Genomic DNA, 26,791 nt, shown 5'->3' with positions numbered 1-26,791 from the left:
TCAACTACACTTTATATCCTAGTCTGAGACTTAGCTATAAGTAGACTAGAAATCAAGACTTGTAGTTTTGGCAAATAAACTTTACAAACAAGCTTGAGATAGCAATGCTTGCTAGTTCGACCGAGCAGTGCTCTAACACTATATCTATCTAATAATCAATTTGAAACATTCTCAAATAACATTAATGACACATATCAATGTTCCGGACTATTTTGAAATGATTAACTTGAATCACTATTTAGGTCATAAAGAATAAATTTTTCTTAACCAAATTCATCAAATATGAACAAATGTTTTTAAGCTTAGTCAACATATTTCGAGAATAAGTAACAAGATAAACTTGACACGAAATTTTGTTGTGCATGTAAAGTCCACTTTAGTGATGCGACTTAGTCTCATAGATAGAAAGGTGAAAACTTGAGTAATAGATGGTTCAGTCTCTACTTACTTTTTGTTGATGAAGTTCTCCAAATTTTCGGTTGATCTTCGCCTTCAAACGGTATAACGCAATGATATCTGGTACTCAACTACATACTTTTATCCTAACACGAGACTCGACTAAATGTAGACTAGAAATCAAGGTATAGCTTTGATCAACTGAATTTGACAACAAACTTGAGATAAAAACACTTGTGAGTTCGACCGAGCAATGCTCTAACAGAAAGGATGTTGAACGAGCATTTGGAATTTTGAAGAGGAAGTTTCATATAATTTGTGGACCATACCGTTCATTTAAACCATAAATGACCAGGGTTATGCTTACCTGCGTCATTTTTCATAATATTATAACCGAGGAGTCCCGACGGAACACTAATTAAACAAGCTATCTGAATAAATATTTGAGGAAAGGAAAGAATTTCAACCCCTTCACGGTGTTCCCGCAAGAGAGTATAGAATGGTATAAGAATAAATTCAAAACAGAGGTTTACATTTAAGACTAGGGCACCTTTAGGATGAAATCGGAAAATAGAAATCCTCACATGATTGTGTAATTTGGATTAAACAAACGTTGATATTGAAACTAAAGATTACGTTAAATTTAAAACTAAAGGATTATGTAGATTTAAATTGAAACTAAAGGATTACATTGAGGTTACTATGACATCCATAATTTAAAAATCAAACTAAAAAAGTGTAATCGCATTACTTTCATTTTCATCTAACTCATCTTCATCAGATTCAATGTTAACTGTTGTTGGCGTGCGTTCTGTGCTTGAACATCATCAAATTCATCCTGTTAAAATTGTAATGGTGCAACATTCATTCTGGACATGTCAATTCCCATGATTCCTCATGTGCGCATTGAAAAAATTATGTTCAACCTTCTTACGACCTTTCATCATTTCTGAAACCATTTTTTTATGCTCTACTATTTTAACAATATCAAAAAAAGAAAATCTCAAAAAAATCTTGAAGGTTGTATTTTGAGTTCGATGATTGTTCGGCGTCATGAGCCGCCTTTATGATTCTTTTTGCTTTTCTGACACCCACTTCATTAGGTCTATTTTCATAATTTCCATTAACATTAAGATTAAAGTTACCATGTGGGAAACCTCCAATATTGGGATTAGGGTTTGAGTCTGTTTCTGGAGAAGAATAAGGAGACCTAGGTTGTTGAGAAATATTTGTAGTCTCGTAAGGTGATTCCTTTGGTACTTGATATCCATTCAATAGATTGAGATTATACCAGTTCATCTTTTTGAGGATGCGGAAACATGCTTCGTGCTTGAAACTTGAAGAGTTTTTTCTTTGTCATTCCTCTCGAGTTCTTTTATGTTGCAGTTAGAATAATTATTAAATTAGAATAACAAAGATAACACGTTTTTAAAATCAATTCCACCATTTGAAACGCGACTCACCAAATCGATTTCAGTTTCACCGCTCCCTGTTTGACGAGAAATTTGCATCATCAAAGCAACCCAACTGCTGACATTTTTGCTGATTATATTAAAACGACTCGATAGCCCTAAAGCATCACTTCGATAACCCTAAAGCAATTGTTGAGCACCATTGATAGAATCAAGAGTAAATGTTACATAACCTATACAAATAGCCTTATCTGCATCCAGATTATACTACGGACCGGGAGTTTTCAGAGAAGGATTTTCTGTTGAAGTATTTTGGTTTTGTGATGAACTAGCCATTAATTAATAAACTTTTTTTTCTATTTTTTTATACAGATTTACAAATTTAGAGATCAAGGGTTGGAGGGTTGAAAATATAAGAAATTTTGGGTGTATAAAGTGTGATTTTGGAGTTGAATTTGGTCGAGTTTATAAGGAATGAGATGATGACCATTGAATTAACATAGCCGTTAACGGCTGGAAGTCACCAACCGGCTCAGTCTGAGATGAATGTCGTCTCCAATGTAGCCGAGGCTCGGCCATATGAGATATGGTCGCCTCAAATTGGGTCGTTCTTCTCATGTTAAGACTGTCGGTTTAATTTGATACGGGATGGGCAAACTCTTATATTTGAGTCTTTGCCCCTCTATTTCCTTGGTTTGGCAGTCCTACCATGGGGTGGAAATGGGTAAATCTGCTCATTTTCCCACCCCATCGAACTGCTCCAAGGTCTTAAATCTTAGATGTCATGTTATTTTAAGTCCTTTACCCCTTACATTGGAGATTTTCTTATACTTCAAAAAATTATTGGGGTTTTTATGCTTCACAAAATATAGAGTGAATTACAATAGTAATAATAAGATCGTTCCACAAAGAGGTATTTGCAGTTAATTATATTTGGAAACTTATGTAAACACGGGGTTGGTTGTTCGGAAATAAAATAAACAAAAATAAAACAGAAAGTAAGTAAAGTTGTAAACAGTAGGTTAAGAATACTGGTTAAGAATTCATCTCCCATCACAAAACATGCACTTCAATTAACATTTATAATCGTTACTTTATTCACAATATTAAAGGCCCTGGAGTACCTCATCGAGAGCCTTCTCCTATATATTCTTTGTGTCTTCGTATACCGTGCATAATGATGTAGATACAAGTATTATCCAGAAAAACCTAATGCAACGTGCTATTAAGTTTAATCCTCTAAGAATATTAGGACATATGAATTAGGATAATCAATATAATAAATATAAAGTATACCACAAGTAATCATTTAACACAAGTCAAGTTTTTACATGCAACTATACGAGGGTTTATGATAAGAAACGATTTGTTTCTTGATCAATGGTCAGCAACTCAAGCTCAAAAGGTTATGATTCTAGGAATCAATAAACTAAAGGGTATCAATTTGCTTAATAATTTTCTTGTTATAATTAATCAATTGATAAGGCCTATAAATAGGCTACATTACTTGGAAAATAAGAAAACAATACTACTCCTAACAAATATAAATTCCTAATAAAATAAATACTTAAATATAATAAAACACCTAAATAAATATTATCTCTAATAACAAATAATTTACACTTATCCAATGCCTTGTGCCTCCATTGGATTTGTGTACTCGTTACGTGCAGCACTTGCTATCCAGGGTGGCTTCCATAATCTTGAGAGACTTGGCCCGTATAAAGGGTCATAAATGCCAAATATACTTGAATAACGTGTCGGGTCAACACCGTTGACTTGGACCATAAAATGTGATCTTATCATTCCACCCTTCTTAAATGGGACTTTGCCCTCAAAGTCCACGGTATATATACATAGAAGCTTCACATATGGTCTTCCTATTCCACCTTGTTTTTCGACAACTTCCAAAGAAATATTGGGTGGGATAAGAAACATTAATCGGCTCACTGGGTTTTGGAATCACAATAGTGGAACAATCAGATGTAGTTGCAAAATCTTGTGATTTGACGATTTTAGCTCGTTTATGCTCACCGAACTCTTCAAATGCAGATTCTAAATAAACACGACTTTCGTCCAAATCTTGTTGCAAATTGGCTAAGGCAAGTTTCAGATCATCATTTCCAAAACGCTTCAATAATGCAAAACAAAAATTCTTCCAAGACCCTGAAATATAATTTTGTACCCACTTGTACCATTTAGTTGGTTCACCAGAAAGGTGATCACTAGCTATTTCACAAAGTCCTCGGGTATAATTTTACGGAACTCAAAAATTAATTGTGCTTGAAATAACCAACTTTCGGGATCTCGGCCATCGAATTGCTGACACAAAAAGTTAATATTGATGTGTTTGTTCATAGTAAACTAAAGTGCAACTGCTCTGTGACCGTTGAGGATGGTTGGTACTTGGGCTTGGATGTTGGGTAAATGGGCTTATAAAGAACAATTGAGCCTAATGAATTTTGAAATATAGGTATCTTGTTGCTAGCTAGAGACGAAATGCAGGATGCAAAGTACTGATGGTGCGAAAAATGCAAGACACGTATTTTGTTTCCAAATCAAGACACGTATGAGATAAAAATAACTATTATGCTTTTCTAACTAGGGTTTTGACACCTAGGGTTTATGAAGTGACGGTGATGAACAATGATATGACTGATGGTAAGAAGTACTTGAAAAGGGATTCTAACAACACCACCCAATAATTCAATTACCAATCTGTATGGATTAACTCCGAAATACTTTACTAGAGAATCAACTAGACAGTCTGACTCAATCTAGATTAAAGTATCTCAAGGAGTTAATATCTCTCACTTGTTTTGATTTACTCAAGCTAAAACAATAGCGAGTATTTAATCAAACACAAGGAATAACTTGGACGGTACCAAAGACCAATGTCCAAGGATCAATCAATATCAATCAACAACCAAAGGTTGGATTTCCAATTGATGATCTTAACGCACAACCTGTATTATTTCAATTATATAAAATATAATGCGAAAAAGAAATAACACGGACACCAGAAGTTTTGTTAACGAGGAAACCGCAAATGCAGAAAAACCCCGGGACCTAGTCCAGATTGAATAGACATTGTATTAAGCCGCTACAGACACTAGCCTACTACAAGCTAACTTCGGACTGGACTATAGTTGAACCCCAATCAGTCTCCCACTGATCCAAGGTACAGTTGTCCTCCCTACGCCTCTGATCCCAGCAGTACACTGTGCACTTGATTCCCTTAGCTGATCTCACCCACAACTAAGAGTTGCTGCAACCCAAAATCGCAGACTTGATAATAAACAAATCTGTCTCACACAGAAAAGTCTATCAAAGGACAAATCTGTCTCCCACAGAAAAACCCTAGGTTTTGTTCCGTCTTATGATATGAAATCAAGGTGAACAGGAACCAATTGATAATCCGGTCTTATATTCCAGAAGAACAACCTAGATTAATCAATTACCTCTCAACAATCTTACTTGACTACACAAGAAGATGTCGAGGAATCACAAACAGTGAGACGAAAATGTTTGTGACTTCTTTATCTTGCCTATCGAAGAACTCTCACGATCTCAAGCCAATCAATAGATTGTACTCGTACGTTAGAAGATGCAAGATCAGATCACACAACTACGATAAAAGTAGTATCGGTCTGGTTTCACAATCCCAATGAAGTCTTTAAGTCGTTAACCTGGTTTTAGAGAAGAAAACCAAAGTTTAGAGGATAATCGACTCTAGCGAGCGCACTAGTATCACACAGACGTGTGGGGATTAGTTTTGCCCAATGCTATATGTCTCATTTATATATCCTTCAAATCATGGTTTTGCCTTAGTTACAAAGCAATCCATATTCACCGTTAGATGAAAACCTGATTTAGATTCAAGCTAATATTTCTCAACCGTTAGATCGAAAACTTAGCTTGTCACACACACTTGAGATATACGTTTTACTGGGTTTGTGAAAACCGTGCCAAACATGTACGTGTATGTTGGTTCAACATAGTAACCCAAAAGGTTAACCATATGAGCATTTCATATTAACCTTGTTATTCTTCACCATAACTAGTTCAATTGACTCAAATGAACTAGTTAGAGAGTTGTTCAATTGCTATGAGATTGTATGTAACTACACAATACACAATTGAAACAAAGATGATTCAATTCGATGAATCAGTTCATGAACTTTATAGCCACGGTTTGCATAAAGCATTCCTTAGTAATTTAAGTTTCATGTTCAGAGCACATCTTTAGATCATAATCACTTAAGTTCACAAACAAGTTCGCGGACTTAAGATAACCGAAAGAGTTTCCCAAACTCAGCAGAAAATCTCGGCAAAGAGACTTCCGCCAGTTCGCGGACTAGGTTCGCAGACTGAGTTTGCAGACTAAACACGCAAACGATTTTTTGGAAATCCCAGCAGAAATTCTCGGTAAGAGAATTTCCGTCAGTTTGCGGAATGGGTTCGCGGACTTGGCAAAGCCAATTCCTCCGGTTTCACTCAATCAACAAAGTTCGAAAACTTCAGATTAAGAAATAGGACTTATGCACATATGTGTTACCACGCAATGCTTATATCCATCATTGGTTATATAGATCTAAACTCTTATTCCAACCATTGAAACATTCTTAGAGGACGTTATTCAGTCGTTATTCACAGACCTTTCTCATCAGAGCAATTTCCAAAGTAATTGAAACTTTTCATGACTTTCGTCACTAGGAGAGGATAAACCCGATCAAAGCGAAACGCTTTACCAACACACGATTTAGAGAAAAAGATAAGTAGAGTATACTCATCTCGAAATGTCAAATGTGTACGATCTATTTTATATAGCATACGACTTTTGTCTCATAAGAAGTAGGAGATAGAATAGATAGACTTTTGAGTGATAGATAAGTTCAAGTCTCCACATACCTTTTTGTTGATGAAGTTCCAAGGTTCCTTGAGTAGATCTTCGTCATTGTATGATGAATCGCCATGAAGTCCTTGAGCTAAACTACACTTTTCTATCCTAGTCCGAGACTTAGCTATAATAGACTAGAAATCAAGACTCATAGTTTTGATCACTAACATTGACAAACGTGCTTGATATAGCAACTCACGCGAGGTCCACCGAGCTATGCTTTAACAATCTCCCCCTTTGTCAATTTTTGTGACAAAACTATTAACACATATGGAATACAAAAAAGATAAACTTTAGTGGCTCGTATTCCATATTCTAATCTTCAACGTTCCTTGAAATTTTCGTCCTTCCAAGTACTCCAATGATCCCAAAGGTTGTAAGTTTAGCACCACCATTGTTGAAGATCCGTAGCTATAACAATGAGAGAAATCGATATTCTCGATCATCATTATACAGTGACATAGTATTATTATGCAACATCAAAGTCCAATTGCATCACGACTTTAAAAACAATACTATGGTGATATGTATCACTTCCCCTTAGTCAATAGTCCATATCGATTATGGAAACCACTCCCCATTACACAATGATCCTAAAACCATATGTATTTGTAGTGTGAACTACATTATTTCTCCCATTTTTTGTCAATAAAATTGGCAAAGGTAAAAGAACGGGATCATAATGAAATTTCCACAAGAGACATTTCATAGATTAAAAGAAAAATACATACCAACTTAATTTAAATGCAATCATAAAGCCGAAGATAAATACATTCATCAAGGAGTTTTAAGATACAAGATAACCCCTATAAAATTCCACATCCGCACACCCCGCAAGATATTACCATTAAGCACAAGTTAAAAGAACTCTCCCCCATTTGATGTCATTCCCGAAAGAACAACAAGAGCGACCTTAATTTCAAAAGAAAAGAAGGATTTTTTAATTGGACACCAAAAACCATAGGAATGATTTTCTATATCCAAAACTCAACCAAATTAATCACAAGTAAACCGATGATTAATTTAATAGGAACACGCAACTAAATCAAACCACAAAAGTGATCGATTTAATTGATTGTGCTCAACATAAGTAAACTTAAGGAGCTACGACTAAGCCAATCATATGGAGATGACTAACTTAACCGTTCAAATACTCAACATAAGGAAAACCTTACGGAATACACGACTACATTAACCAATAGAATATGTTAGTATATCCGTTCATATACTCAACACAAGAACTTCTGGAATATATGAAAACTCAACTAGATTAATTACAAGAGAACCTATAATTAATCTAATTGGAATACACAACCAAAGTAATCACCGAAGTAATCAATTTAATTTTCAAATGATTTTCTCGAAAAAAGAAGACTTTCGGAGAAAATAACTAAATAACCAATCAAGATGATTTATTTAGTTTAAGAATGCTCAACATATAGCATCTCACGGAACAACCAAAAAAGCCAAAATTAATCGACTTAGTTGTATCGTGCTCAACATGAGACACACAATGGAGCCTTCACGGTAATACATAACAAAATGGATCAATGAAGATCAATAATGTGGATAACATACAAGGATGCATACAACGTATCCTTGTCTTACAAAAGATTTCATCATAGTTTCCATCAAATAAATGACTGCATAGGCATAACTTTTGTATTTTTCAAAAGTCCATTCGTCCTTTTCATCAATACGAATATCAATTTATAAACGACTTTACTTTTGACAAAATATGGGACCTTCAAGTTCACGGACGCAAACAATACATACCCCATAAAAATATTGCAATACTTCAAAACAGATTAATACTGCAATAATATCATCCTCCAAATATTTTTAGAATTTAAAATAAATAAACCTAAAAAATAACACAAGAAGATGAAAACAAAAATAGCTATGTGTAGTCACAATCTTCGCTATTCAAAGCACTAGTTATTCTTCCAACTAATCCAAAAAGAAGACATACTAGGCAACAATTCCTTTGAGAAATTCTTTATCATTCCCGAACTCCTTGTTATCGACAGCCATCGGGACATAAGGTTCACGGAGATAAGTGTCAATACCCACGAACTATCTTGGCTGAAGAGGTCGAATTCGGGTCCTCTGAATTTCCAAAGATTAAGACACGAAAGTCTTTATTTCACAAATCTCCTTTCTTTTTTCCTTTAACTCATCAAGAACATCGGAAAACTTCTGAGAGTTAGAAGGACCAGCCCTGGGTTTTCTTGTATTTCTTCTTTTTTTAGGGACTTAGAACAGGAGATTTCTCTTTTTCCTTGATTGAAGACTTAACAATCATGTTGACATCCTTTCCATCTGACGACATAGTGCTTTGAGAACAGTTATGAAGAACTGGATTTGTGTGATGGAATCACTTAACTCAACAAGCAGTCTTATAAAGGATGTCAAAAGGAAAAAGGAATGTAGGGTTCGAAGCCTATTGACAGGTTCGTACACGCCCAACTCTAAAACTCTATAAAGAGTAGAATTGTCGATAATAACCCTTTATTTTATTTGATAGACAGAAAATAACAAAACTACGAAAGAAGAAAAAAATTTCTGAAGCCTGGATCAACTCTCAATCTTGTCTCTTTTCGATCAGGCACATGAGGCAAGATTTTCCCAACAACACAATCAAGTTGTATTACGATGAACAATGATTTGTCCATCTTTTTCCTCATGGAAAGAATCCTCTGATCTCTGTCTATCAAAATGATTTGACCATATTTTCTTTTCAAATGGTCTTATTTTATCCCTGGAAACCAACTTCTTAGACGAAGATAAGATCCTACATACCTCGACGGTCTTCTGAGCAAGTTTTAGCTTCCTTGTTAATCGATCTGCTCTTCGTTGAATTTGCTAGCGTGCCTTATTTGGTGCTTGTATTTGTAACACCTTGATAGTTCGTGTCCCTTCATCGAACAAAATGAGTACGTCAATCTTGGATAGTATTCAGGCATCTGAGATGTGCAGGCAGCTAAACATACAGTTGGTCCTGAAACATCACTGATAGGGTTTCCAGTTATCGGATTCAGTGAATCTTCCAGCTTGATTGGGTTTCCTTCTTCTCCGAACCCATCGAGGTTGATATATGTATTGCTACAAGTATCAAAATCGATGTTTTCACAAAGAAGCCCTACACTTGATTTCCTATCTTCATCGGAATCATAGGTTTCAAACATTTCATCAAGTGTTACAGCTAGACATTTGTTCCCGGTGTATTTTCTACGATTTGGGCATTCGTTAGCAAAATGACCAAAACCCTTACACTTAAAGCACTGAGGCAAGTCCTCGTCATCAGCCTCGTCAGCATCCCTTTTTTAGGAGGTACACGACCGTGAGGTTTGTTAGATGACTTAGGTTTGTCTCTTGAAAACCGTTTACTTCTCTTCAACAGAATATCCCTAAACTGTCTTGTGATCAAGGAGACTGATTTATCAAGATCTTCATCTGAAAAATCATCCTCAAAGACATGAACACTTTTACCTTTGACAAGTAATTTAGTGTTCTTCTGTGCTTTAAAGGCAACATCCTTACCGACTTTGGATGTATGCTCATGGTCAAAGATCTTAAGCTTCCCAACCAAGGTGTTTCTGGAAAGATTATCGAGGTTATTCCCCTCAACAATGGCATGCTTCTTAGACTCGTATTTAGATGGCAGCGATCTGAGAATTTTCATCAGAATGTCTTTTTCAGGAATAGTCTTACCCAATGCAAAATATGCATTAACAATTTCAGGCACTTTATGATTAAACTCATCAAATGATTCTTCATCTTCCATACAAAGGTTCTCCCAGTCGGAATTAAGGTTTTGAAGCCTAGATTCCTTTTCACTGGAGTTTCCTTCGAATACGGTTTCTAAGATATCTCAAGCATCTTTAGACCGAGTGCAATTACACACATGGTGCTGAAGGTTTGGGGTAATGGCATGTATGATAACATTCAAACCGTCGGAGTTTTGCTTCGCAACAAGTATCTCAGCAGGGGTATATTCACCAATAGGTTTGCGAACGTTTACATCACCAACTTCCACAACGGGAGCATCATAGCCATTAACAACATATACCCATGATTGAAAATCACGTTCTTGAAGAAAAGATCGCATAACAATTTTCCACCATAAGTAATTAGAGCCATCGAAGACTGGTGGTACGTTAATAGAGATAGCACCTCTGTCATAGAGTCAGATCGCTACAAACACAGACTTGTAAGGTCTTGAACGTGTTTGCCTGCTATGATACCAATTGAAAAAGCGGGGGTCTAACAACACCACCCAATAATTCGATTAGAAATCTGTATGGACTAACTCCGAAATACTTTGCTAGAGAATCAAGACAGACAGACTCAATCTAGATTAAAGTATCTCAAGGAGTTAATATCTCTCACTTGTTTTGATTTACTCAAGCTAAAACAATAGCGAGTCTTTAATCAAACACAAGGAATAACTTGGACGGTACCAAAACCAATGTCCAAGGATCAATCAATATCAATCAACAACCAAAGGTTGGATTTCCAATTGATGATCTTAACGCACAACCTGTATTATTACAATTATATAAAATATAATGCGGAAAAGAAATAATACAGACACCAGAAGTTTTGTTAACGAGGAAACCGCAAATGCAGAAAACCCCGGGACCTAGTCCAGATTGAATACATATTGTATTAAGCCGCTACAGACACTAGACTACTACAAGCTAACTTCGGACTGGACTATAGTTGAACCCCAATCAGTCTCCCACTGATCCAAGGTACAGTTGTACTCCCTACGCCTCTGATCCCAGCAGGACACTGCGCACTTGATTCCCTTAGGTGATCTCACCCACAACTAAGAGTTGCTGCAACCCAAAATCGCAGACTTGATAATAAACAAATCTGTCTCACATAGAAAAGTCTATCAAAGGATAGATCTGTCTCCCATAGAAAATCCCTAGGTTTTGTTCCGTCTTATGATATGAAATCAAGGTGAACAGGAACCAATTGATAATCCGGTCTTATATTCCCGAAGAAAATCCTAGATTAATCAATCACCTCTCAATAATCTTACTTGACTACACAAGAAGATGTCGAGGAATCACAAAAAGTGAGACGAAGATGTTTGTGACTTCTTTATCTTGCCTATTGGAGAACTCTCACGATCTCAATCCAATCAATAGATTGTACTAGTACGACCGAAGATGCAAGATCAGATCACGCAACTATGATAAAAGCATTATCGGTCTGGCTTCACAACCCCAATGAAGTCTTTAAGTCGTTAACCTGGTTTTATAGAAGAAAACCAAAGGTTAAAGGAGAATCTACTCTAGCGAGCGCACTAGTATCACACAGACGTGTGGGGATTAGTTTTTCCCAATGCTAGATGTCTTCTTTATATAGCCTTCAAATCAGGTTTTTTCCTTAATTACAAAGCAATCCATATTCACCGTTAGATGAAAACCTAATTTAGATTCAAGCTAATATTTCTCAACCGTTAGATCGAAAACTTAGCTTGTCACTCACACTTGAGATATACGTTTTACTGGGTTTGTGAAAACCGTACCAAACGTGTACGTGTATGTTGGTTCAACATAGTAACCCAAAAGGTTAACCATATGAGCATTTCATATTAACCTTGTTCTTCTTCACCATAACTAGTTCAATTAACTCAAATGAACTAGTTAGAGAGTTGTTCAATTGCTATGAGATCTTATGTAACTACACAAGACACAATTGAAACAAAGATGATTCGATTCGATGAATCGGCTCATGAAATTTATAGCCACGGTTTGCATAAAGCATTCCTTAGTAATTTAAGTTTCATGTTCAGAGCACATATTTAGATCATAACCATCTAAGTTCGCGGACTTAAGATAACCGGCAGAGTTTTCCAAACTCAGCAGAAAATCTCGGCAAAGAGACTTCAGCCAATTCGCGGACTAAACACGCAAACGAGTTTTTGGAAATCCCAGCAGAAATTCTCGGTAAGAGAACTTCCGTCAGTTGGCGGACTTGACAAAGCCAATTCCTCCGGTATCACTCAATCAACAAAGTTCGAAAACTTCGGATTAAGGAATAGGACTTATGCACATATGTGTTAACACAATGCTTATATCCATCATTGGTTATATAGGCCTAAACTCTTATTCCAACCATTGAAACATTCTCAGAGGACGTTATTCAGTCGTTATTCACAGACCTTTCTCGTCAAAGCAATTTCCAAAGTAATTGAAACTTTTCATCACTTTCGTCACTAGGTGAAGATAAACCCGATCAAAGCGAAACGCTTTACCAACACACGATTTCGAGAAAAAGATAAGTAGAGTATACTCAGCTCAAAATGTCAAATGTGTATGATCCAGTCTATATAGCATACGACTTTTGTCTCATAAGAAGTAGGAGATAGAATAGATAGAATTTTGAGTGATAGATAAGTTCAAGTCTCCACATACCTTTTTGTTGATGAAGTTCCACGGTTCCTTGAGTATATCTTCGTCGTTGTATGATGAATCGCCATGAAGTCCTTGAGCTCAACTATACTTTTCTATCTTAGTCCGAGACTTAGCTATAATAGACTAGAAATCAAGACTCGTAGTTTTGATCACTAACATGGACAAACATGCTTGATATAGCAACGCATGCGAGGTCGACCGAGCTATGCTCTAACAGTACTATATGGTATGAATCATAGATGTGCGTGTATACTCATGTTGATGATAATGAAAAGACGTATGCGTAAACTGATAATAATGGAGATGCAAATTAAATTAAAAAAACGTGACCACCAGCAAAACAACAGAAGATATTACCCAAATCAATATAAATCCAATACTGATTTGCAGCAGAACTCGTCGGTACCCGGAAGCTTGAGTTAAAACCAATGTTGATTGAAGCCGCACCTGTTGACAACTGTTTTTTTTTAAATTATTTATTTGACTGTGATGGGTAAAAGATGGAACAATTATGGTGGTGGATGCAACGACAATGGTTGATGATGATGGAGATAATGATAGTCGCAGAAGCTGGGATAGGAGCGAACTTGCTCTGATACCAATTGATAAGAAACGATTTGTTTCTTGATCAACGGCCAGCAGCTCAAGCTCAAAAGGTCATGATTCTAGGAATCAATAAACCAAAGGGTAGCATTTTGCTTAATAATTCTCTTGTTATAATTAATCAATTGATAAGGCCTATAAATAGGCTACATTACTTGGAAAATAAGAAAACAATACTACTCCTACAAATATAAATTCCTAATAAAATAAATACTTATAATAAAACACCTAAATAAATATTATCTCTAATAACAAATAATTTACACTTATCCAACGCCTCGTGCCTCCATTGGATTTGTGTACTCGTTACGTGCAACACTTGCTATCTAGGGTAGCTTCCATAATCTTGAGAGACTTGGCCCGTATAAAGGGTCATAAATGCCAAATATACTTGAATAACGTGTCTGGGCAACACCGTTGACTTGGACCATAAAATGTGATCTTATCAGTTTAACTAGTGTCAGTTATCGCACGACGTTACAAGGCTATTAATGATTTTGTATCCCAAAACCCTAATCTAGTTTTAAATATGCATTCATGATTATATAACATGTTATGGTAAACAAATAAGAAAACAATCATACATGATGATAATTAATACTTGAGTATCAACGATAATCATGAGACTAAATAAGAAACTACATGTTTATGATATTCGACGGAATCTGTAACCAATATGAGTGTTTAAATCGCCACGGGTTAACTAAAACGCTTGAAACTTATATACAACAAAGAAAATCGTTGATGGGAAGTAGAAAATTCTTTAAGTCTCCAAAACTAAGTCTTAGTTCCTTGTATTTTCGTAGATTAGGGCATTCATTGGAAATGTGAACAAAACCTCTATACTGGTATAATTCATTGAGCATTTATTCACCATGGGTTAACCTCTACACTGAGTCATATCTTCATCATCACTATCATGGGAATTCCTGATTTTAGGAGGAACACGGTTGTGAGGACGATTTGATGAAAATGAAAGGTCATTGGAGAATCGTTTATTTTTCCTTCTTGGAGGATATCAAAATTGTCGTGTGGGAAAAAAATCATCGGGAACATATATAATTGCTGATTTAGTTAGAAATAATCTGATTCCTAAAAATTATCATAAGATAAGTTCGTAGTTTAACATTTTCCATGTGTCATGATTTTTCAAGCAGACTCAATACAAAATTACCATGAAATTTTAGAATGTTGTGGGAAGATAAACCAACAAAGTTTATGTCCTAAATCTCTTAGAAGTCTCTACTTCTAAAAACATCCTAATGACTGATCATGAGATGTTAATGATTGCAACAACTCTGTAAAGGAAAATTCTAAAATTTGGGTATTGCGGATGAGACACAACTGAGTTAACTTTACTGATGTATATTTTAGATGTTATTGTCCACCGGTAGGAAGAGAAAGCTGAATTGATTTGCAAAGTTCGCTTACAACTTAAATCTGGACTCGACAATCTCCACATCTTTAATTTCCATGGAAGAAATCGAGTCTAAAATGGGCTTCATATGTTGGGTTTTTTTCTTCATGCAACAACTTTATCATGATAGGTTGTTTACTCTTGATAGTCTCTTTAGAAGGAATTATATAGCTCTAACCGTCTCAAATGGGCAACCATTTTTTAATAAGTATACTTTTTGTGAGCTTGATCTAGTGCAAGTTGGCGTATTTTCATGCAATGCAATTTTGATGAACAAATTTGGAACTTGGTCTTATTTGTCGACGCTTTAATACCTTCTTTGACTGGTAATTTTGTGATAGAATTGCACAAAAAATCGGAGAAATATAACTTCACCACCCCCTTCAATACGAAAGAAAACGTGTTTTGGCTCTTTGGATTGAAAGGCGAAGGACTTGCATATCCAAACAAAGAGGCTTGACAAGATTACAATTCAAATTCAAAATCTTAGCTTTTCACTAGGTTTAGTTGGGCTAAAACATGCGCAAGCGTTAAGTCTGCACATCTATAATAGTATTCCAATATTGCCAAGAACACAATCACACACACATAAGAAAAAAAGTATTTAATGGGGTTGAATCCTCGGGAAGGAATATGCAATTTTATATATCACCGTATAAGAGGGAGCAATATACAAAGCCTTTAGGAGAGACGAAGAGAATATTTAGTGTTCTAGTGTGTTTCTACTAAGTTCTAACTATGGCTATTTATACATATCAATAGGACTAGACACATTTCTTAACAAAGATTACTTTTCCTACAAGTATAGAGTTTATAACTTAACTCTAAGAAACAAACCTAGATTTTCTAAACCTGATAATTAGTTTCCTAAACCAACTAAATTTCCTAATTTAGTCCTTGACCGGCCTACTAACAAGTTTCTCCTCGTTTTTACTTTGTCCGGTATCTATATGAATAATGTCATTGTTTTTTTTCCGTTTGGCCATGCTTGTAAAAGACTTGCATATCGTCTGGTTGGTCTTGCTTGTAAAAGACTTGCATATTTCGAAGACTTGTATTCGATCATTTAAGCAAAGAATAGCGAAAGGAGGCCGGGGAGTCGTATTTAACTTGTCAAGACAGCGCTATTTAGAATTGTCAAAGATGAAGACGGAGAATTGGGGAAATATTGATACCTTTCTAGCATCAAGTTGTTGGGGTGGGTGCTTATGCTCCAAGTAGAGCATTAAATCACCAAGAACAACATGGGATCAAGGAGCATTTTTTCCTCACCATGCACTAGTTAGGTATCGGGGCATTAAATGATTCACTTGCTAACTTTTTCTTCCAATTTGATTCCCCCGTTCTTGAAAGATGCAGTACCACACAAAATAATTAGGATACGTAAAAAAAGAAGAAGATAGAAATCAAGAGAGAAACAGCTACTACTCATGATTCTGACTTTAGGTGTAGTTCTCTGTACCCTATAATATTTAACTCCCTGTAATAATTTCCCAGGGAAATACAAAGTAAAGGTTGAAACTTTATTAAAAAAGAAAGAAAGAAAAGCCATCTTTTACGAGTAAAGTTATTCCTCCTCACAAGAGAACATGAACAAGGGACCAAGACAACTGCTCCTTTTCATTTTCATTCCATCTTTTGAGAAGAGCACATATGCTCTCAACTTGTTCGCCATGGTCAATATGTATGCATACGTTTTCGTTGTTGAGTAACTTGAGTTTCCAGAGAGGGAATGAGAATGAGAATGAACGAAGACGAATAGAGAGACGTAGTTGATGAAATGGATTACACTCAGTGGAGTGGAGAACCATTGATTAAAAAAGAAAAGGAATCTATTAAGATTACAAGCATTCTCTTGGTGGGTGAACAGGGTTCCCTTTTCTGGCCTCAAGTTTTTGCCAGACTTTATGTGGTAAGTCAACACTAAAAGGTACTTTTTTAAGGGTATCTCTACTTTATTTAGTGACCCAAGCTTAGCTAATTGGTTCTGTCTTTGCTTACTGGTTGATAATAATACTTTTGGCTTTAACTATTTCATACTAGTTCCTACCTATCAGGCTATGATTGTATCTGTGTGGCATCTGGGTTCCTGAAATTCTCCAGCATTTTCTTAATGGGTATCCAAAAAGGAATGAGCATGGTTTGCTTACCGGGAAAAATTCATGAAATGAGCATACTCTTGATTTTCCTGCCGGAACATTTTAGGGGATTCTACAGGGTATGTGGAGAATCATTGATGTAGAAACTGGGGAATCGACCTGTTCTCATTTCATGTCTACTCCACCGGATGAAACATTCATGATTAGAATTGGTACCAATAAGATGGCCATGGCCTTTTGGTTCAATCTATGTGCATAGATAATGGAAGTAGAGAATAAAATTTGGGGTAACTAAATTTATTTATTGGTTTGTGCACATGGTACTTATTTTGTCTATCCATAAGATTAGCTTTATGAAGATTTATATAAAGATTATGTACATGAGATTTAAAGAGAAGGGAGACGATTAAAGAAAGAGTTCGTGCAAACAGATGAGCAGTTCTTTATTAAAGATTCATTGCTGTTTTTGAAATATATGCTTTTGAGGATATATGACATGCTCCTAATTATTCTCCTTGAAAAAGGTTATCGAATATGTTTAAAGTAGCTTTTGATTTTTGGTTTTCATGATAAAACAAGAGAATGTTCGTGATCGGCTGTAAGGTGTATTTTGGGTAACCAGTTTGTTTGCATGGTAACCCAGTTAATTATAATAAACCAAACTAACTTGCAAATTTAGTGCACGTAAGGTGTAACGAAATGATGTATATTTGTAATTTTTAAAGAGTAGTTTCACATTACTTTTTTTGGGATATTTTGAGTTTGGGTCACATAAAAGTGATCAGAGTTGTGTTTAGGTCACGGAGAAAAGTTAATTAGAGTTTGGGTCACAAGATCGTAGTTGACCGGCTTGACAGTTATGGAATCTAGTTAAATGAGTAAATGACCAACATAATAACAGAGTTTGTCTTATTTACTAACCCACCCATCTACTTCTGTTAGACACGTGGAACCATCAAAATACTTATTTTAGCGAACGGTTGAGATCAAAACACTTAAAGTTTTTACTTCAAACTAAACAAACAGATAAGGTCTCTTTTTCCAGGGTTCTATGTTGCGAATAGGATCTACAAACTGAATCCTAAAATTGATTGCCAATGGTTAATTTGAGTTGATACAAGTATTACTACTTTTCGTTTTACAATATTCTGTAGCTAAAGCTGGTTTTGATTTGTCAAATTGCTTGAGGAAGGTAAGTAAACAAAAACCCTAATTTTTATTGTTTACTTTGGGATTTTGGTTGCGAGACAAAATGGTAGTGTTAACTGGGTTCGAATGAATGATGTGATAGAGAGCGTCGGTGAACTAATAAACAAAGACAACGATTTGTATGATGATTAAGAATTTGTAAGGAATCAGACTAAGGAATTTATGGTTGATGAGGTTTTTATGAATTGGTCAAAGTGCATTTTCTAAAGTAATCAACGACAAGGTAGTATTTATTTTGGCCATTGATTTGTATGATGATCAAGGATTTCTGTCAAGTGAGATGCAGAAGTTGGCAATGAAGAGGATGTTGATTTAGGTGGTCAAACAAAATAGAATGATATCGTCCTCTTCTTCATTTTTAATTTGGGTTTATAGAGATGGTGCTTCCTGGTGGTTGTACCGGAGGTTGTCGGTTTGAAAATATTACAACCCAACCATTCTTCTTCTGTCGAGTATAATCAAGAAAGCTAAGATAGTGGCGGCGGCGACAGAGGTGTGCTGGTTGTTTCGGAGGTAGTGGTGGTGATAGTTGTGTTAACGGCAACATAACAGAGTCAAATAAATTAATATTAATTTTAAAAAATAAATTATTTCTTGACAATTAAGATGGTCAAAGACGATGGAGGACCAAAACTCTAATTAAAATTTCTGGGTGACCTAAACGCAATTCTGGTCACTTTTATGTGACCTAAAATCAAAACATTCCTTTTTTTTTTTATTCAAAGAAGGAAACTTGGGATTCCGGTTCTGAATTGTTAATGGTAGTGATTTAATCCAAATTATAAATAAATAACGACGGAAAATTTATAAATAAATAATGACGGAAAATTTAAACGCCTGTCAGAGTTCAAAAGCTACAAGGATAACAACCCAGACTAGACATAGGCCTCAAACAACAATGAATCGGGTTTTGTTGAGACGTAAACTAGACTACAGGGCGTGAAAACAATTTATAAGTTGCTGCATGGTTAAACTTGAAACCGTGGTTACTAAGTTCGCGAATGATTCGCGAATTTTTCCGTATCACAAATTTTACCGTCTTATTCGCATACGTTTGCAACTCCGAACCCAAGTCGCGTATTATGTGACGTTCCCGGATTATTCGCGAATCGTTCACGAATTTATGGCGAATCGTCCGCTTAATTCGTCATAAATTCTTTAGCTTTTACTTTTCAAAGACTCCACTTTTTGGGCTTTATTGCATCCCGAACATACACGACCGAATATTAGACGTGTTGTAATTTTTATGAAACAAAAACGACTGAAGAGATTTGAAGGTGAAGGTGAGAGAGATCTCAAACTCACTAACCAAGCATCTAAACCACCATACCATGTCCTTTTGGATAACTAATGTTGTATATATTATTAATATCATCATATTGAGTTTATTTTTTCCTTAAATAACTCACACATATGCATAAAAATTGGTCTTTGAACTTATAAATACAAATTATTTGTTATATATAGATACTGAATTTTCAGAGCCGAACTCACATTTATAAATCGAATTATACACGTATGTATGCCGTTCCGAATTAATGACGAATCACGTCCCGTTGACCGAATTTTGGACCGAATCTGGATTTTACAAAACCGTATAATACTCGTACGTTTGCCAAATCCCGAATTGCTAACTAGGCTTGAAACCATGCATTTGCATGCCTTCACTGTGTCGTCGTCACACAAGTAGGTAAGATCCAACCAAAGCCCCAGGCTCAGAAAACTTTTGACGAGTAAAACTGAAGCACGAAATTGGACCCACCACCACAAACACGAACAAGGAAGATCTAGTGCACGTGTGGATTAATAGGTCATCATCGTCCATGTTTGAAATCATACACTAGAACTTGATTGTACTCAACAGTCAACACAATATATTACCATCATAGATGTTGATGACTAGTTGTAGCAACTCACGCAATCTGCATCATGATAGCTAATAGTCCACCGTTGGATTGAAGCAACATCAAAACATCTACATCATGATCCATAATTTATAGGCTCCACCACAAATATATAAATTTAGTCAACTAAGGCTAAGTTCAATGGGCTAGATATCTGGCTGCTAGATTGACCATCCACGTCAGCATGGGCAACCTCTTAAATCCTATGAGCTAGATATCTAGCGGCTAGATTGGTCATCCATGTCATCTGGGACCACTATAGAACGTTGTTTGGGTCAGTGCTGAGCGCTGTTTGGTTCAGCATTTTAAATCTCAGCCGTTAGATCATAAAATTTATCTCCCAGCGCTGATCAATTCAACATTTCAATCTCGCTGATATTTGAACTGCGAGCACTTGTTAGGAGAGAGAACTATTAAATGCTAGTGTTAACTTTTTTTCCACACTATTTAGATGATTTGCAACATTTTTTTGGCCAATCTAACATTTCGATCTATCTCACAGGGGTTAGCCTTAAAACACTACTATACTCGTCATGAACACGTCACATGTGTGTGCATATATACATATCATTATCTATCATTATTCCACATATAAGCTTTTTTCCAACATAATGAGAGCTTTCTGAAAGTGGAAGAGTGGGATTTTTAGGGTTTTGCTCCCATGCATCGTATACTGAATCACTGATAATCCTCTCTATCTGTTTTCATAAATATAAAAAAAAATAAAATAAAAATAGTATTTTTGGGTGAACTTTGCTTTTACTGACCCAAAAAGCTTTGACAACTAAAAAGCTTTGACTCGATAAACTAAGCGGGGAGAAATTTTTTTTTGATCCGCAATGAAAAGTTTTATCGATCAAGAAAACAGGTATAAAAGAATTATATCACCCTTACAAGAAACAAAGAGAACAAAAAAAGGATACTAGAAACATATTAATACAATGTCAAAGTAAATATTACTCCAGTTTTTCATCATTAAGGTGGAATCCACATCTTTCAAAGATTTTCAAAATCTTTGAAAGTAAGAGCCCAGCAAAACGAAGCATAAATTGCCTTATTGGCCACTGCCAATCACGCTTATTAGATTTGAAAGTGGGGAGATCTGTTAACCTTGCGAATCACGCTTATTAGATTTTTATAACCAGGAGGTTCAGGACTAATCTAACATTTTGGTCGACAATAATTCTTTTACTATGAAATACCAATCAAGCTTCATAATATTAAATCTCTTGACACTCATGGAAGCTTGATTTTATATACATACGATATAACCTCTGTAAAATAATAGTGTCGGGAGCACCAAATTTTATCAATATATCGCGATATTAAATAATCGCATAAATTAATAATTATTAAACTATATATTAATTAGTTTATCAAAATATTTTTTAATTCTAAAAAAAAACAATCAACAACATGAACCAATATACCTTATTCCATTGCTAATTGTTTTAAACCTTATTCCATTGCTAATTGTTTTAATCGTTGTAAGATTTGTTCAATGGATGACACCGTATCAAAGAATCCAAGTGAAGCGTTAGATAATAAAGGAAGTAGAGAATTGCAAAATTTAATCAATGGAAGGGTGGTCGGTGATCGTCGCATGCCTTAGTTTTGGTAGCCGCATGGGGAAGGCCGGCATGGTATGGCGCGGCAAGGTGGTTGGCATGCCATTAGCACATGTGGCATGGCATGCCTTGGTGCGGTTTGGCGTGGCCAAAACTAGGTTTTCGGGCCAAAGGTTACCATGCGCTGTTTGGCGACCTTGGACGGCTAGGATTTGCGTCTTAGATGAAAAAGTGGTCGTTGATTGTTGCAGGCCTTCGTTTTGGTAGCCGCATATGGAAGGCCGGCATGGTATGGCGCGACAGGGGGTTGGAACGCTATTGGCACATGTGGCATGGCATGCCTTGGCGCGGTTTGGCGTCGCCAAAACTAGGGTTTTGGGCCAAAGGTTACCATGCGTTGTTTGGCGACCTTGGATGGCTAGGATTTGCATCTAGGATGGAAGGGTCGCCGTTGATCGTCGCACGCCTTCGTTTTGGTAGCCTCATGGAGAAGGTCGGAATGGTATGGCGCGGAAAGGTGGTTGGCATGCCATTGGCACATGTGGCATGGCATGCCTTGGCGCGGTTTGGCATGGCCAAAACTAGGGTTTTGGGCCAAAGGTTACCATGCGTTGTTTGGCGCTTGGACGGCTAGGATTTGCATCCAGGATGGAAGGGTGGTCGTTGATCGTCGCACGCCTTCGTTTTGGTAGTCGCATGGGGAAGGCCAGCATGGTATGGCGCGGCAAGGTGGTTGGCATGCCATTGGCACATGTGGCATGACATGCCTTGGCGCGGTTTGGCGTGGCCAAAACTAGGGTTTCGGGCCAAAGTTTACCATGTGTTGTTTGGCGACCTTGGACGGCTAGGATTTGCATCTAGGATGGAAGGGTGGCCGTTGATCGTCGCATGCCTTCTATTTGGTAGCCGCATGGGGAAGGACGGCATGGTATGGTGCGGAAAGGTGGTTGGAATGCCATTGGCACATGTGGCATGGCATGCCTTGGCGCGGTTTGTTGTGGCCAAAACTAAGGTTTTGGGCCAAAGATTACCATAAGTTGTTTGGCGACCTTGGACGGCTAGGATTTGCATCTAGGATGGAAGGGTGGTCGTTGATCGTCGCACGCCTTCGTTTTGGTAGCCGCATGGGGAAGGCCGGCATGGTATGGCGCGACAAGGTGGTTGGCATGACATTGGCACATGTGGCATGGCATGCCTTGGCGCGGTGTCGCGTGGCCAAAACTAGGGTTTTGGGCCAAAGGTTACCATGCGTTGTTTGGCGACCTTGGACGGATATGATTTGCATCTAGTATGGGAGGGTGGTCGTTGATCGTCGCACGCCTTCGTTTTGGTAGCCGCATAGGGAAGGTCGGCATGGTGGGGCCAAGGCCAATGGCGCGGATGGCTTGGAATAGTGGGTCCAAGGTTTTGGTACGGACGGCTTGACATGGTGGGGCCAAGGCAAGGTGCGGTTGGATTGGCATGGTGGGGCAAAGGTTTGGCATGCCATTGGCGCATGGTGCGGATATCATGGTTGGGGCCAAGGAAAGGCGCGGTTGGCTTGGCATGGTGGGGCCAAGGGTTTGGCATGCCATTGGCGCATGGTGCGGCTAGCATGGTTGGGGCCAAGGCAAAGTGCGGTTGGCTTGGCATGCCATTGGCGCATGGTGCGGATAGCATGGTTGGCATGCCTTGGCGCGGAGGTGTGGCTGGCATGATTTGCCATTGGCACAGTGGTGCGGCTGGCATGGTTGGCATGCCTTGGCGCGGAGATGTGGCTGGCATGGTTTGCCATTGGCACAGTGGTGCAGCTGGCATGGTTGGCATGCCTTGGCACGGAGATGTGGCTGGCATGGTTTTTCATTGGCATAGTGGTGCGGCTGGCATGGTTGGCATGCCTTGGCGCGGTAGCATGAGAATTAGGGTTTGGCATAGATGATGTCGGTCAATGTTAAGGGTTCTGCCGTGGAACATGACACATAAAAAAAAAAAGGTACCCTAGTAATTCTTATGTAGGCATGCTAATCGATTCAATAAATGTGCTAATGGTCATAATGACATCATGTCAGTTGTACGGTTTTACGATTTTAACCCTAAGCTAAAAACCACCATCAACATTAAGTCCCTTGCTTAGCTCGGAAAAGGAGCATTGTTTCGACGTAAGCATAAGACAGTGACGGGCAAGGACAAAAATCGAAACGACAAGTCGTGGAAAGATGGTCAGGAAGGTCCGTCTAACCTTTTTCGAGAGGTAAGGAGAGTCCATGATCCTCGTGTTTGCCGGCCTTGCGTAGATTCTATTCGTGGTGTAGACCGTGAAGTGGTGAGATGAAGATCGTCGGCTTAGTCTGGCTATGCATCACCTTGGCTGGGGCAGGGAACATCATGACGCTGGCTTGGCGAGTTGTCGGTGTTGGTGCGGCAAGTCATTGTGCAGACGGCTTGGCATGGTGGGGCCAAGGCAATGTCGTAGTTTGGTGAGGCAAAGCATGCTCGGACGGCTTGGCATGTGGGGCCAAGGCATGGAGCGATCCCGGCGAGGAAAGCATGGCGGATGGCTTGGTATGTTGGGGCCAAGGCAATGGCGCAGACAGTCTTGGCATGGTGATTGGTCTTCGCGGTCCTGGTTGCCTCTTTTCCTTACTTGACTCAAATAGGAAGTCCTTTCCTTATTCAAACTCCCAAGTATCACGCATATAAAAGGAGGGTTGGCCTCTCCTTTTACTTCACACCTATATTTTTTTTTATTCTGGCTGTGTGGTAACAGTAAAGCGGACGAGGGAATCCCAGGTATGTCTTCCAACACTTCCTCTTTAACTTGCTTTTCTTGTTTTTTTTTTGTTAGTGCAAAGCCTAGCTGTAGGCGTACCTTTTCACGAACTTGTAGAAATGTTGTCCTTCTGCGTTGGTATGAATCCTAGCCGTAGGTATGCTTTGCACGAACTTGTAGTAAAATTTAGGCCTGAATACCGTTGTGATGTTGGCCGCCTCAATTACCGTGCAAAATAAGCATGCATGAGCTGGTAATTGTCATTCCCTTACCGCGAAAACCTAGCTTCTAGGGTTTACTCCTTTTTTCTGGTGTGACCGTGTGTATGGTTCCCGTGGTGGGGATCGCCTCCTCGGCCGGGCACAAATTTCCCGCTGCAGGGTACGGTCTTGGCATGAGGAGGCGATGCAAGGTCTGTCAGTCCCCATTTCTTTGCCTATGCGCATTATGACTTTGAAATAAATTGGCTTGCGTCCAGGATGGATCTCTTGTGTCTGATAAAATAATTTCCATGCACTTTGCATAATAATTTCTCTTCGTATTGTTCCATTGTAGTTATTTCGAAGGTGGAAGTAGCGTGAGAGAATTTTCATTAGGATGCCATTTGAGAAAAGTTTTGCCGTACCGAAAGATGTTGGCAATTCCAAGACAAACATAGATGATGAGTTCTTTACAACATCCTCCACGATTAGGAGAAATCATCCCAAGTATGTGTCGGTTCTTCTGACTGGTTCGGAAAGTGAAGGAGAGGCCCGGTCGGTTCGGCCAGGAGGTGTAATAAGGTTTTGTCTTCAAAGGAAAGAGTATCATGCTTCTCCTATTGACTTTAAAATCTCTGTGAGTCCGTTGCATCCCTTTGAGAAATAGATGAGATTCAGTATGAGTCAGGAATGTGTAAAAGCCAGTTTGACCAAGGCGCGGATCATTGATGCTGTCGCGGCTTCCGCAGTGCTTCAAATTAGGAAAGATATTCCAGGATTGGTTGATTTTATTTCCAGATGGTGTCCAGATACTCACATGGCTATATACAGGTGGGGTGAAATTACTATCTCCTTAGAGAGCGTGGCCGTGTTGCTGAAGCTTCCTGTAATAGGAAACCTCGATGTCAAATTGTCTGCAGATGAAGAAGAAATGCGCGCCACTCTGGTTGCGAAATCAAAAGGATTCGTTCGGAAAGAAAACGAGACGAGGTGATTCTATGGATGGTGGTTGTCTCAGTGGTTTCCCGATGGGTTGGAGACGAATCAGAAGAATGGTACGCTTCATGTCGCGGTGTTCTTGGCTCTTTGGTTATCCATAGATATTTTCGATGACGGCTCGGGTAAGAAAGAGATAAGACAGGAACTTATCAAGTTTGCCATAAAATTGGCAAAAGGTATCGTTCTCCTTATTGGCGGCTTGTTTCTTGGTTATCTGTACACACACTTGGATCAGCTGGTCGCGGATATGTGCGCTTCAAATGGTTACATGAAAGTGGATTCGTATATTCATGCCGCCTTTACCCAAGTGTAGCTGTGGGATCACTTCGAAAGGTATGCTCCAAAACCGTTGGCCGTACTTCCCGAGTCTTGGGGTGGCTCTAGGATACTGCGCTGGTCGAATAGGCGCCCAAAGATTGGTTTGAACCTGGTTGGATTCCTTTGCTCCTGCTCCGATCATGTATTTGTCTTCTGATAAAGAGGATATGAGTGTTGGAGAGATGGTGTTCATGCGAAGCTTCACGCCCGGTTATGTGCCGTCTTTATTTTGAGGATCTTTCAAAGAAGTCTCTTACAATATCGATAGGGCGGCTCGGCATACGGGTTTTGACCAAGGGGTCCCACTTGTTCGTCATCCGGTTGTTTCAGAAATCTCGTTGCCAACTGTTCTCGATGCTAATGTTCTTATGTCGGGTAAAAGTCTCCGTTTCCTGCTTGCGGAATGAAATCTATCAACAACCTCCAAATATAACATATTTTGGCAGGATGAGTTTCTCGTTTTCCATGGATTCGTGAATGATGTGGTAGAAAACCGTCGCGGTAAGCCTTCTCCTGCGGTTTTAGCGGAGCATCCACTGCTGAGGGATCATTCTTCACCCAAGCGAAATTCCGTTAGCCCGAA

The sequence above is a fragment of the Papaver somniferum genome, chromosome 7 (genome assembly GCF_003573695.1).
Source record: "Papaver somniferum cultivar HN1 chromosome 7, ASM357369v1, whole genome shotgun sequence".
NCBI lineage: Eukaryota > Viridiplantae > Streptophyta > Magnoliopsida > Ranunculales > Papaveraceae > Papaver > Papaver somniferum.
This window is presented reverse-complemented; position numbering follows the sequence as displayed.